This window comes from Diabrotica undecimpunctata, chromosome 4 (assembly GCF_040954645.1).
Source record: "Diabrotica undecimpunctata isolate CICGRU chromosome 4, icDiaUnde3, whole genome shotgun sequence".
NCBI lineage: Eukaryota > Metazoa > Arthropoda > Insecta > Coleoptera > Chrysomelidae > Diabrotica > Diabrotica undecimpunctata.
Genome location: NC_092806.1, coordinates 19901447 through 19917123, shown reverse-complemented (window position 1 = coordinate 19917123; position 15677 = coordinate 19901447). Strand labels below are relative to the sequence as shown.

The following is a 15677-nucleotide window of genomic DNA, read 5'->3' as shown; positions in this document are numbered from 1 at the left end:
ATCCATCAGGACCGACGATTAACTTGGAGGATACATATATTCGCTAAGAGAAAGCAACTGGGCAAATTGTACTGGTTAGGTCGTAAGACACAATTAACAGTAACCAACAATTTGTTAACTTACTAAGTCGTCACAAAACCGATATGGAGCTACGAAATTCAATTGTGGGGGACAGCATCCCACCAAAATATCAAAATCTTACCAAGATTCCAGTCCAAAGTACTTAGGATTATCGTAAACGCTCCATGGTACGTAACTTAAAGTGTGATTGCTCGTGATCTTGAAATGAAATCTGTCAAAGAATAACCTACTTCTCCCCTAATGGCTCAACCCCTAATGAGACGTCTCGTCTAGCGAAGGTTAAGAAGACATCTTCTATGTGATCTGTCTGTCAGGTTTTTCCAACCTTAGTACTGTTCTATAGTGAAGCGTTGTGTAGTAGTTTATTTCCCCAAACCCAACCTTTTATAAGTTAAAGTAAACTGTCACTGGAGAGTTTTCCTAAATGTTTTATTACTGTCATTATTATTTGCCCATTGTAAAATTTTACAGATTGCTAATTAAATGAGATATTTATTAAAAAATAAAAATTCAATTTCAGTTTTATATGTCCAATTTATAATGACAAATTAGATACGATTATACTCATATACGAGATATAATTCAAAGTAGAATAATTTTAAATGGAATTTTAACAATAAAACACTGAAAACTTTTGTTGTCAAATAGAATTGTCAGTATTTTCTAGTACTTTATACTCAAGTTTGTAAATCGTACATATTATGATAGTATGTGATTGACCTTTATTAATGATGATTTCAACTTCCTTTGAATTCAGTTTTCCTTTCACATTCTTCATGTATCCTTAACCATGACACTTAAATACTTAAAAATGCAATTTATAACAGCGTTTTAAAATGTTTAATCATAAAAATCACATTTATAAACGGTAAAGTCGCTCAACAAGAACACGCGATGCTTTTCCTTAGCTATAATACAATCAAGCTTTTGCAGGTAGGAAACGTAAATTCACAAATTGTTTTTCCTTAAAGAAAATTACTTATAATGTACAGGAAGAGAGTTATATGATACCGGATACTAGCATTTTATCCTGCTTTTACTGGTATATACACGAGCAAGATTTGGTCTATTTCTAGACGAGTCACCATCAATCTACTAAACTAAATATCGAAATAGATTATTTATTTGTTTGTTTTTTCCGAGACGAGTCAGTGCTATTTTAATTTCCTTTATTTTTGTGTATACTACCAATTTAACATAAATATACACGTCTTGTGAATGTGCATTTTGACACAAATGCCCCGAAAACTTACCACGCCTGAATCTCGTAAAGCATTTTTGTCAAAAACACATGCGAGCTGCAATAACTTTTTGATTTTTCCTGTAAATGTATTTTTTACTGTCTTGACATTCTCTATCTTAAAACTAATCTTGGCATCGTTCCATAACTATTTGATCATTTGTTGTATGGCTATTTTTGTGAACCTGTAAGTGATCACTTGAAAAACTTTTAGTACTAGCTAACCTTGTTTTATCTGTAACTTAGTTGATATGTACTAGGGTTTTGGTACACTGAAAGCCTGTAGATTGTGCATCCTTCATTATTTCTTCCCTTCCTTCATTTAATTTTTATTTTCTTATTTTTAGTTTGAGGATTTTTGTTGCATAAGTTTAATATTAGCGAATAGAATTTTTGTAATTTCAGCAAAATTATTTAAAAGCTACCCGTATGACATTTTTGATTTGTTCATGATTTATCCAAAAACAATAACAGAAAATAATTTTCCACGTTTTTTATTAATGATTTGATTTTATATATTCTTACTCTAGTTCTACTCTTTTTCTTCATGTGATATCTTTATCATTGGTGATTAGTGGTTATTGTGGCAAACATTTCTTTGTCTTCAGCTGTATGCATAAGTTTTTGTAAGCAGTTCTGTTAAGTTTTTCGTTTCTCCTCTATTTTATCCGTTTGTAAACGTTCCTCCCCTGTTCCCGAATTCAGTACTTTTTCTACGTAGCAAATGACCCAAAATAACTGGTTTTTCTTTTTGTAATCGTTACCAATAGTTACTCTTCTATATTTAGTCTATTTTAAACTTCTTCATTTGTTTTTGGTACCGTACAAAGATTTTTTTAAATTTTCCGGTACACCCAAATTTCAATTTTTTCTTATTCAATGCAATGCTCACTTTAATTTCTTGTTCTTGGTTAAACTTGTGGTTAATCCAGCATACTATTTGTGATGGTTAACTGTTATAATACATTCCCATTGATCATAATAGGTAAAGGGACGTTCTGTTTCTTTTGGATTAACGTTATCTTGTTTTTTTTTCTCGTTAATCTTCATTTCAAACCGCCGACAAGCATCATTAAGTTGGTCTAAGACTTTGTAAGTTCGTATCTGAATGAGTTAGGACAGTGTCATTTGCATATTTAATATTAAAAATTTGTTCTTCGTTATTTTTTGTTCCCGAAGAGTGGTTTTCCAAGGCTTTCTTGAATAGCAGTTCCGAGTAAAGGTTAAACACCATAGGGGAATACATAATCCATATCGTGGCTCTCAATCTAAATTGGTCGTTTCCATAACTATTTTTAGTAGCATTTTAGATACTCTCATAAGACTCATTAAGCTTACTAATCTGAAGTCTGCACATTGTCTGGAGTGAGCTTGTTTTGGTAAGGGAATAAAGATAGATTATAACCATTCTTCTGGTATTTTCCCAGTATCGTAAACAAAATTACTAACAGAGTATCATTTTATATCGATTTGATTATTTCAGGGTAAACTTAATCAGGCTCAGGGCTCTTGTTGCTTTTTAGTTATTTATTGGTCTATTTCACTTCGACTTTTTGGTGGACTTTCATTAGAATTATTTATCATAAGTTCATTTTTTCATCCCGGAACAATTTTTGTATACATTTTTCCCGTTCTTGTTTTTGTCTTTCTTCTTCTTCTTTCTAAGCTATTCTGCTTGTTCATTGGTAGATTGATACCTCTGTGGAAGGTTGCCACTCCATCTCTTGCGCAGTCGTCCGATATTTCTTCTACCGATTGGTGACTTATCTCTTGCTATTTTGACCACGGGGGTCTCCCCCATTCTGCTTATGTAGTTATTCCGTTCCTTTTTCTGTTTAATGTCCATTCGTTTATATACTGTACGTTACATTTTCTGAGCGTATTTTCTGTAATTCTTCTCACTAGTCTAATCTCTGCTGTTTTTAGTAGTCTTTGTCCATCTATTCTGAGTTCCATTTTGATGTTTTGGTAAATGCTTTTAATAGTTTTTATGATATCTAGGGGAACTTATCTATTATATTTTATCCTTGGTGTTATAAATTGACTGTCTCGTTGTTATTTACAAGAGATAAGTTGATGTTTTTCAATGATATACGAAAATTCTTTGACCTTCTTTTGCATGTTACAAGAATCATCAAAAGATCGTGCTCTTATTTTTTTATTTTCTTTTTTCATTCATCATATCTAAACTGTGTGATGTCATTCAATTTTTTCTTGCCCTTGATCGTTTTTTTTTTAGAATTTCTTCCCTTGTATTGACCAGAATTTTGAGTAGCTATTTGTGCAAGGTCTATTTCTGATAGTTTTTCGTTTAGGGTTACAGGTTTGATCTTGGAGTTTTCATTTTTTATTACCTTAATTTTTGTGCGAATATTTGCTACTACTGGATTGTGCTCGGTGTTTGCATGTGATGCACTTGTGATGAAGTTACGAAATCTGTGGTTAATTAAAATATAGTCTAGTTAATTCCGTATTATTATATCTATTAGACATTCTGTCAATATTGTTAGTATTTTCTGCTGGCTTATAGTATTATATGCTTTCTCGTAGTCCACGGATATCAGTGCCAATGGTTTTTTGTAGTCTGAAAGAAGTCTGCAGACTACAACAACCATTCTAGGGGAAACTTCTATCAATTAGCCCAGAGATCAAGCTGGATTTAGATCGGGATACAACAACAACGACCATTTAGTTGTGATGAAGAATCTGGTCTTTGATGTTGTATCCCTATCTAAATCCAGCTTGATCTTTAGACTGCTAGAAGTTTCACCTTCAGTCTTTTTCTCCTCCATATTTTTGTGAACTGATTATATATGTGTGATAGCAAACTGATAGTACGGTAGTTTTTTAGGTCTGTTATATCTCTTTTCTTGTGTAATAAAAAAATTATTGCATTGTTCCTTTAAGAAAGGGTTCCTTGGTAGATGCATTCGATGAAAAATTGGGACAATCCCAATTTGGGTTCTCATTGGTCCTCTCATACATTTTCCGATAAAACAATTCGACAATCTCGAGGATTTCATGTTGCCGAGAATATTTTGTCTCAAAACTTTTACACTTTTGTTTTCTTGAATTATTTTTGGTATCTCTACTTTGTTTTCTCTTATGTCTTTTCGGATTGATCGGTGAATATTTGTTGAATAATTATTACAAATCGTTTTTGTCTTGTATAAAACTTTATTCCCATTTCATTTTATTAACTCAAATTTAGTAATTTTGTTCAGATTTTATAGCAATGTTTGAATACCATCCATAACCATCTTTATATAATTCAATCAAAGATTATTATACAATTACTTGAGTAATCTTCCAAAATTTGGGTGCATATGAGTGTCATTGTTCCTAAACAAATATTGTTTCTGAACTTTCCAAGATACAAATGCTTTTTCAGAGAATATTTATTGTGTTTCACAATAGGAATTGCTTAATTTTTAATGCAGTTGTCGTATGGATTTCTTTCTTTTGTTTGTTTAATATTGTGTAATGTTTAATGCTTTGAAATATTTATAATCTATTGATATTTTATTTTATATTATTCCTATAAAAAAATTGTACAGTGGGTATATTGTAGTTCTGTTCGTATATAGTCTTCTCTTTGCTCGTATATAGTCTTCTCTTAGGATGTTTATTTTGGGTTTGTTCTGGTTTAATTGTAAGAGTATAATTCTGTTGGATTACGGAGTGAAATTTATTACAGCTTCATCAATGTTTTTGTTTAATATTATTCCGACAACATATCTGTGTGAACCGTCTTGACTTCCTGAATAATATATTGTTTTATTGTTGATTTTTATCTTTCCTGAGTCGGGCCATTGGACATAGCTGATTCCTAAAATATCTATATTCAGCCTTTCCATTTCTTTAACGGCATTATGTACTTGTCTTTGCATCTCCACGCCGTTGACCATGTCTGGTTCTTCCGCCTTTAGAAACGATTTTCCATTTCTAAGATAAGAAGGTGCCCTTCCACTTACCGATTCTTCCACCCGAAACTGTTGGTCAGTAAGTGGGGCGGTAAGCCACGTATAAGAGTACTTTATCTAGTACTATCTCACAACTTAATATGTCTTCAATCTTTTGCGTTATTTTACCGGGTATTAATACAGTCATCACTGTATATATGTCTGGTTTTTTTTTATATATGTCTATATATTTTAGTATTGAGATATTTTCTGTGAAAAGTTATTTCTGTTGTGTCCTCCCTTACTTTGCATTTTTCAGTTAAATTATTAGTGTCCCTTCTAGTACTTACCAAGTTTTATTAACAAAAACAGTGTTTTCCTGCGCAGTTCCCGTGCTGTCTTCAATCTTCTCAGTAAATTAACACACACTCATTGTTTTGGTTTGAATATTGTACACCATAGTATACTTCTTTGTGTTAGGAGATCATTCTAGTATAAGTACTTATTTATTTGACAAACAGTAATAAAAAACAAAATAAAAACTTTTATTTTTAGAATTTTATTCAAAACAGAATCACTTAAATCACTTGAATTAATATTTAAAACGTAGTTGCTGTAGTTTCTGTTTGTTTTTGTTACATATATTTGTCGCATTGTACTTTTTTACACCATTGGAGCATCTTTCTGCACTTCTATGGGCTTTTCTAGTGAATAACACCCTGTATAACAGTTACATGTTTAGAATTGATAGCAGCAAAGCTGAGTAGGCTCGTATCCACCACTTTATACAAAAGTATTCACATTGTAATTACTTGCATGGTATATATACAATACATATATATTTCGATTATATGAATATGATATACAATTTCATACACGGAGTACATGAATCAACTGCTACTTTTGATATCTCGGTTAGATACTCAAGACAGTTCTTTCACTGTATCCTGTATACATTACATATTATATATATTTATTAAATTTGTGCAATTTGATGACATTACTAAAAAACAATATATATGACATATGATGGCGTAGAAGAATTTTGGTTTTATTTTCCTACTTTTTATTTTTATTTTCCATATATGATTGTGCTGTAGAAGCTATTTCTCAGTTCGTCTGGTTTTTATTGATATGTTCTGTCTAAACTTCATATCCATCTCACCAAATAATTGACATAAATTGTGATGACAATGACAGGTACAAAGTTTTTAAAAAGCGAGGTATCCAACACGAACTTCTGCTACCATCACGATATTGTGGAAATCGTTACTCTCTTGTAAATTGTTCGGTATGAATATCTGTTTAAATTAAATAAAACAAAAATCAAATACCTCTCTTTTTATAAATTTTGGACAGATAATACTTTCTTGTTTTTTACACATGCACACACAATTAAAATATTTAGGTTAGAGTAATATACTGTTGAAAGAAACTATTATGATATTGTCATTGCTATTCTCTATCTTGTTGAGGATAAATTCTATTTCTTCTTTTGGAAAATATATTAGGACTTGTATTTTTCACCAAGAAGGTTTATTATTATCTGAACAAGGTGGGGTTCGAATCATAGTAAATTTAGTACTAACAGAAAATATAGAACTGTGGAAACCCTGGACGGATCCATTATGATATATCAAATAAACTCAAAGTATAATTTTGAAAAATCTCCTCTCCATTTACGTATCTATGAAATATTTCACCACACTCTAGTTTATTCAGGTGTTGAGGTACAAATAACCTAATGATGTTTATGATCATTTTATTTCAAGAATGAATTGAGAATAGGCAAGTGTGAGCCGTTTAGATTGCACCTTGTAGATCTGTATGAAATTTTAAGTTATGAATCGATTTCAAATTGTTTTTTTTAATGTCTAGTCATGAAAAGGCATTGTAAGATACTTTTTCGTACTCGAAACTAGAGGAATTTTTTAAGCGAAGCTTCTATAATGACGTTGTATTACTTTTTTTTAGTGCCACAAGATGGCGTCATCACGGGTACCGTCATAGAATAGCAGTTCTTGACAATAACTAGCAAAATTTAGACATTGAAAGAGAAGTAAAAAATTAAGAGAATATCTGTCACTAAAAGATTCGATCCGTAACGTTTGTCAAAAATTTGACAATGTAATGTATATTTATAATATGTCATATACAGGGTGAGTCATAACTATTGGGACATAGCCTACGGACAGGTTATTTGGACCAAAATATGGCTATTGGGCCAAATATGCCTTAATAAAATGTTGCTGAGAAAGAAGATATAGGGTGTTAAAGTTAATTCTTGTTGTTCGTTTTTTGCTAATAGTTTCCCTGTATATTTATAAATTGCTATCAAAATTGGCACAGAGGCATAATCTTAGACAAGAAATAGTATTTTATTTACAATTTTACGTTTTGTCATAGAGGGCGCCACGTGGATCATTCCTAATGATAAAATTGAGTCTAAACTTTTTTTGATGAAACTTTTTAGTATTTTTTATTAGAAAATATGACGTAAACATCATTTTTACGTAAAATTGGTACTCTTGTTTAAACATGATAATTTCAACCGTTTTCGATAAAAACGCAGTCAAACTGCTTAGAGTCTTAAAAAAGAATTTCAAATATTATTTTATTTATGAAAAGTATGCTTTGGACTGTCAGATAATTGTTGTTGGTAAATGTCATTTGTTCAGAGTAAATTATTTTTGATGTGACAGTGTAGTGTAATGTTGCATTTTTTAAAAGTCATCATTACTTTTTTTGATTGAAATGCCTCGTCACAATCATTTTACTAATGAAGAAATGCGAGATATGATTTGCGTATACGCACAAGAAATATTTTGCGGTCGCTCGACAGCCAGAAGGTATGGAATGTTATACGCAAACAGAAGGCAACCAAATCACAAAACTTTTGCAAGATTATATCGTAGTTTAGGTGAAAATGGGATATTTTACACTAAAAATCGGGGTGGTCGACCGAAACAAATTACACCTAATCAAGAATATGAACTTTTGGTTCGAGTAGATGAAAATCCTGAAATAAGTTCACGACATCTATCAGCAGCAACAGGAGTAAGTCAATCGTCTATTGTTAGAATTCTAAAAAAAGAGAACCTCCTTCCCTCTTGTTCAAAATTTACTTCCAACAGAAGAACCGTCGTGGAAGATCTGTTGGAAGTAAATTTTGAACAGGAGTGAAGTGATAAGGATGGAGGTTTTTCATCTACTCAAACCAAAAGTTCATCTTCTTGATTAGGTGTAATTTGTTTCGGTCGACCACCCCGATTTTTAGTGTGAAATGACCCAGTTTCACCTAAACTACGATATAATCTTGCAAAAGTTTTGTGATTTGGTTGCCTTCTGTTTGCGTATAACATTCCATACCTTCTGGCTGCCGAGCGACCGCAAAAATTTTCTTGTGCGTATACGCAAATCATATCTCGCATTTCTTCATTAGTAAAATGATTCTGACGAGGTATTTCAATAAAAAAAAAGTAATGATTACTTTTAAAAAATGCAACATTACACTACACTGTCACATCAAAAATAATTTACTCTGAACAAATGACATTTACCAACAACAATTATCTGACAATCCAAAGCATACTTTTCATAAATGAAATAATATTTGAAATCCTTTGTTAAGACTCTAAGCAGTTCGACTGCGTTTTTATCGAAAACGGTTGAAATTATCATGTTTAAACAAGAGTACCAATTTTACGTAAAAATGATGTTTACGTCATATTTTCTAATGAAAATTACTAAAAAGTTTCATCAGAAAAAGTTTAGACTCAATTTGATCATTAGAAATGATCCACGTGGCGCCCTCTATGACAAAACGTAAAACTGTAAATAAAATACTATTTCTTGTCTAAGATTATGCCTCTGTGCCAATTTTGATAGCAATTTATAAATATACAGGGAAGCTATTAGCAAAAAATGAAAAACAAAAATTAACTTTAACACCCTGTATCTTTTTTCTCAGCAACATTTTATTAAGGCATATTTGGCCCAGTAGCCATATGTTGGTCCAAATAACCTGTCCTTAGTCTATGTCCCCATAGTTATGACTCACCCTGTATAACTCTTCATTTTAAATAAAAAGAATGAAGATGTAAAAGATCTATCTCTGGACAAAATTTGAAAGTATAAAAAGAATGAAGATGTAAAAGATCTATTTCTGGACAAAATTTAAAAGTATGTATTCCAATTTTTTGTTACACTTATACATTTCGTAGTCGTAAATGGGAAATAACCATATTTTAAACTATGAAACAGTGTCAGTATACTCTGAAATTTTGAATAAATATTAAAAAAAAAAAATTGGTTGAAATCATGTTAACAATGTATGCTAATGTTAAATTATTGACATTATGTTTGATTGGTAAACAAAAGTATAAAAACACAAGTAATTACTTTAACAAATAATTAAATATAAACGATCACTATTGTTACACGTTTTTTCCCAGAAGTATGTGGGCATTTCGTTTCATAAAATTGTGGTAAACATTTATTGAGTTTTTCCGTTAGTAGTACTTGACCATATGAAGGAACTGTAGTGTGGTGAAACATGTCATTTACTTATTGGACATTTTTTAAAGATATAGTTTGAATTTGTTTTGTACAGTAATGAAAAAGCCACAAAAGCGTTAAAAATATTGTTTTCCATCTCTATTATTTTAGTCCGATAATCTAGGGACAATGTTTAACAGAAAAATTACACCGTTATTGGAAACAAAGTATTGAGATTATCGATATGTTCTGTTAGTATTAAAGGCAGATTAGATTTAGCTTGAAACTGTTTTATAAAAATCCATTTTCTAGCAGTGACTGAACATTTGTGTTGGTTTCTAACGGTGGCTTTTGGGATGTTTTGCTATATAATTTATTAGAGTATTAGTGGAGCTTTTGACTTTATACATTGTGTTCAGAAGTGCGTGTGTTGAAATTAAATATTCACTTTGAAACGTATTGAAACTAATTAGTCCAAGAATAAACACATGGATGTATGTACTTAACACTACATAAAGTTACAATTAGATATTGTGAAAAGGATTTGTTTCTCTTAACGTATCAACTGAAATCTACGAAAATCAGAAAGGATTATAATAGACCAATTAAGTTAGTAAAAATCAAATATTTTTTCAAGCAATTTGATTAACTCAGCGTGAGAGACTTGCACACCCCTTAGAATGACATTTAGGTGTTACAATTCATTGGAGCGAGGTGTATTGAACTCCAGCGGGCTCCAATGTTCCAGGTCATCCCTTTCCCCCCTATAACACTCTGATGCGCGATAGGGGCTCACTATCAGCCAAATGCTTTTCGTGTGGAAGTCCTGGGTACCAGAAGTTCAACACGATATGGCGTGAGGCGCTCTTTTCCTGCTTTCTCTAGTGACGTATCATCGAACTGAAATTGGTTGCTCGGGCCTCGAGTTTCGGCGACTCGTTGCCCGAGGATGTGGGCCCTTCGTGCCCAGGTTTTGGGATTTTGTTAATTTTTTTGGATGGCTGTCGCCTTTTTTTAGTATTTTTGAATTTTTTGGTGGCCGAAGCCTTTTTTTATTTATTTATTATTTTTTTAAGATTGTCCTGAAAATAAACATAAATTATTAAAATTGTTGGTACTGCGTGCTGGGGCTTCTTCTGTTTATAGAGCTACGAATTATCTAGACTTTATATGTTTGTCAGGATTCAGGATTGTCAGATTCAGCGTTCAGCGACGTATCTGGGTACATTTGCTGCTTCTCTGAGGATGTTATTGTGGACTGCTTATATTTTTTTTATTTGAATTGCTTACGTGTCCCCATGCGAGAGATGCATATGTGATTATTGAAAGTATGATGCTGTTTATCAGTCTCATTTTCGTGTTTATGCACAGTTTGATTTTTCTACCTATGAGTCCTCTTATTGCTGCTCTGGCTCTTGCTGTTTTCTGGATAGTTGTGTCCACCTGTTGCGTGAATGTTAAGCCTTGGTCCATAATAACTCTTAGGTATTTCGCTTCTCTTTTCCATTCGATGAAAATCTTTTTTCGTCACAACTATATAGACGGGTTTGATAGTGGAAATGTGTAGTAAGAGATATTACAAAAGGACTCTCATCTAAAGGCGCGTACACATCTGGCGAACGCATGTGACCGAAGCCTTTTGACCGAATTTATTCGATGTTTTCGATGAATTCTTTGATGAATTTCGATGTCTTTTGTCTACATTACAGCGAACGCATTCGTTTGCAGTCATTCGTTCAGTTTCGCGCTTCATTATTTCTTCTAATTGAGCGCCTTCATTAGACTTTGCATTGAATGAAGACTATATTTATTTTACTATATGTATATTGAACTATATTTTCTTGTATTGTCGATAATTTTCTGTGTTATTTTCCAATCCTGTTCAGATAATAGCGTGTTTATCGTATCTGTCATGTCTTGTTTTTGTTTTGTTTGTTTTTCACAAGTTTTACAAGCAAAATTCAGATAATTGCCCAAATATGTGCTTTCTACAATTTTCAAATCAAAACAGACGATGAATGGACCGACTTGGGGAATCTAAATTTGCATTCCATAACATATCAATTCATCTAGACAAGAACCTTTGTCCAAAACGCCAAAACCAAAACGCGAGTAAATAAAAATACATAAAAGACAGATTTGATCTCAGTATCGTCGCTCTGTGGAGTCCTGATATGACGAAATACCTATAAGCGAATAGTGGAAGCTCTATATTAAAATAAAATCTTAACAGTTCGCTAAAGATTCTCGTTGAGATGAATTGATATGTGTGGAATGCAAATATTTGGGCAACTATCTGAATTTTGGTTTCGGAGTTTGTCTTTTCTTTCCATTTTAACTTTCCTTTTATTTAGTTATTTACCACATAATAACTTTAAGTATTTCATACTATTATTTACGACGAATATGACAAATATAAATATACAATAACCTACATAAAAAAACAGTTGTATCCTTTTCACATTTTAAAATTTTATTTATTTCTGATAAAAGATGACGCGGTAAAATATAGAAACTCTGAACACTGTGTATATAAAACCACTCGCCAACAATATCTACACGTAGGTTTTAACTTAAATGTTTATATAACTGCATCGGATGACGAGAAGAAAATGTTCTGACTACATCTATGTGCATGTGATTTCACACCTAACCATAGTCTAGGAATTAGTCCATGACGAGCATGTCTATAAGTGTGTCCTTGATCTGTTTGTTGCCTCTTGTACCAGAAAAAAGTAGGTTAGTGTATAAATTTTATTAAATTGTTACAGATATTATTAATAGTATCTTCTTCTCGCATATTTTCAAGCTAATTTGGTAAACCACTAGATGTGTAGGCCTTCTTAAGGCTTCAGATAAGCTAGGGGAAGATAGGCTAGAGGATAAGGCTTTTTTGCGGGAATGTCTTACTTAAAACACTATAATACACATCTATTAGACATTTTGAATATTACAAGAGACAAAATTTACTCCATAAATTTGTATGTGATTTGTTTTAAGTATTTTTAGTAAATGTGGGCATCGTTATCACGAAAGCATTTTTCGTGACACTCTTTGATACAAGTATCTAACAATTGCTTTTGATAAACTCGGTAATAATAATATGTAATAAACAAAATATGCAAAAGACTAAACGTCATTAGTTGCCTATAAACATTATATAACCAATGTAAGATCGCCTAAGTGTCTGAAAGGCCCACAAATGGGCCCTTCAGAAAACTATATGAAAAATGAAACTTTACTGAAAAAGCATGGAAAATCGTTTAAAATGAGAGTTTATAAAGTTAATTTTGTTAATTTGTGGTTTAATTATTGCAAAAATAGCTTCAAAAGTCGATTTTTAAAAATCGCCTATCTAAAAATACACAAAAACTTTAATTTCGCGTGATACAGTACTGTGCCAATTAATGGAATTATAGGGTATTTTAATGAAAAAACAGTTTAATTAGAAAACAAAATTATATATTGATAAAACTATAAAGTTTATCTTACATCATTTAGTAGGAAACACGTCCCCTTTGGCTGCAGTTACTACTTTTACCCGTTTTGGTATAAATTCTATAAGCTTCTGACAGTTCCTAGATATCTCGAAACCAAACCTGAATGACTGCTTCTATCATTTTTATTTTTGTAGTACAGTGGATTTTGCGCAGTCTAACTTTGCAAATGTCCCATACATTTTCAATGGGGTTAAGGTCTGGTGAATTACTGGGCCAATCTAATTTGCTTTGACTTGTTGACAGGGCGCAGAGTCATGTTGAAGAATCGCTCCTCCTTGGGACTGACATTTTTGAAGTTCTGTGTCCAAACGCTGTTCCAACATGGATTTGTATTTTTGGATGTTCATCATGCCTTTGATTGGTATTAAAGATCCAACCCCCATGTATGAAAAACATCCCCAAACTATTTTTTGACTGGATGTTTTACGGTTTGATCAATATGAGATGGTGTAAGGGTTTCATTGTCAGACTTCCTGACGAATTTCGACCGCTGTTCCTGAACTATAAAGTCAGTTTCATCTGTAAATAGGACTTTTCTCCAGTCATCTACAGTGGAATTAGAGTATGTCTTGGCCCACAATAGCCTTCGTTTCTTCATTTGTTCAGTTAGAATCTGTTTTCTATTGACGCATGACCCTTCTACTATTCTTTAAAAGTATTTTTCGAACAGTTGAGTCAGGAATCAGTTTACCTGATGCTGCTAGATCTTGTTGGAGCTCTTGGCTTGTTTTTCTTTGGCCCAATTTGCTCTTTTGAAGTAGAAATCTTTCATCTTGTTGTTTTTCTCTTTCTTCTACATTTTGGTAACCTTTTCACATCCATTGTTCCCCATTCTCGTTTACGCTTCAAAATCTTGCTTACTACCCCCTGACTCACTCCACACGTTCTTGTGATTTGTCTTTGTGACATAGAAGTGTGTTCACTCAACGTCATAATCTTTTGACGCTTCATAGGCGTAATATTCACGATGGTATCAAACGAAACAAACTCGCTAATTAGGGAAACCAACACAAAATAGTTCAAAACAACACAAACCTAGTGGGGAATGTCCTAAAACACCCTTAAATAAAAGGCAGAGAAAAGTAAGGTTATGTTTTCAATGCTTGGTCAGTTGTAAATGTCTGAACTGTGTTTTGCCAACTGTGAATATTGATAAATGTCACAATGATTCCATTAATTAGGAATAATATCACATGTATTATTCTTTTTTTCTTGACTGGCTTTACAACTCAGGATGAGTCTTCACCTCATCTACTATAGCCCTCCATCTTCTACTATCTTGCTTTTCCATGTCCCATTGATGTACCCTAATCCTAGATAAATCAGCTTCAACATCATCTTTTCATCTTTTTCTGAGACGGCCTACTGATCTTCTACCATCTGGTATCTTTCTTCTATATTTGTTTTAGCGCTCTGTCTTCCTTTGATCTTACCACATGACCTACCCATCTTATCCGGTTAGCTTTTATGTCTGACGATGTTTTCAGTACCATAAACTAATTTAGCATTGCAGCACCTTCTCCATTCTCATGTCAATTCATCTCTTTGAAGGCCAAATATCATTCTGAGAACCTTCCTTTCAAATACCAGGAGCTTATTGATTTTCGGTTGATGTAGAGTTCATGTTTCACTTCCATATGTAACAATTGGGCGAATAATTGAATGTACAGTCTTAATTTAGATTGTCTTTTTAGCAGCTTAGATCTTAATAATGGTGATAGTGCGTTTAATGCTCTATTCCCCGCAGTTCTCCTTGCTGAGATCTCTTTTTCTATGTGGTTGTCATCTGTGATTACTGCCCCCAGATATTCGAAGTTCTGCTAATCTCTCTCGGTCTTGGATTTTTTGTTACTAGTATGTATTTCGTCTTCTCTTCATTTATTCGAGGGCCAGACTACCTGTTTCCTTCTCGAATAATGAAAACACCTCTATCAGGTCTTTTTTAGAATGAGCGAGTGCATCTAGATCATCAGCAAAGGCTAACAATAGTTTTGCAATATCCAAATTTTACTTACTGCATATTCTAAGGCTAAATTAAATAGCAACGGTTATAATGGGTCTCCTTGTTTAATTCTTGATGTTATACTAAATGGCATCGATATTTTGTTTCCTATCCTTACCTGTGCATATGAGTCTATCACGCACATTTGAGTTGGCTCCACTAATTTTCTTCGTATTCCCATTTTTACCATCGCTAGCCATAGTCTGCTTCTTTTTATCGAATTATGTGCTTGCCGGAAATCTTCGAAAATTTGGCGTACTTCTCGGTTGAATTCCTAGCTTTCTTCTAATATTTGTCTGATCATAAATATTTGATATATGGTTGACCTTCCAGCACGAAAGCTGCATTGGTAGTCGTCTAGAATATCTTACAAATACGGAGTGAGCCTCGTTAGCAAGATAATTGATAGAACTTTATGTATGTGTATTATTACGCTTCCATTCCATTTCCTAGGC

The 15677-nt window shown here is 32.6% G+C and overlaps 1 protein-coding gene across 2 annotated transcripts in view; it reads left to right on the top strand.

The window, feature by feature from the left end:
• Window positions 1–15677, top strand: part of Rbfox1 (RNA-binding Fox protein 1) — a 402117-nt gene that overhangs the window by 291922 nt on the left and 94518 nt on the right. The gene's annotated exons all lie outside the window — the stretch shown is intronic.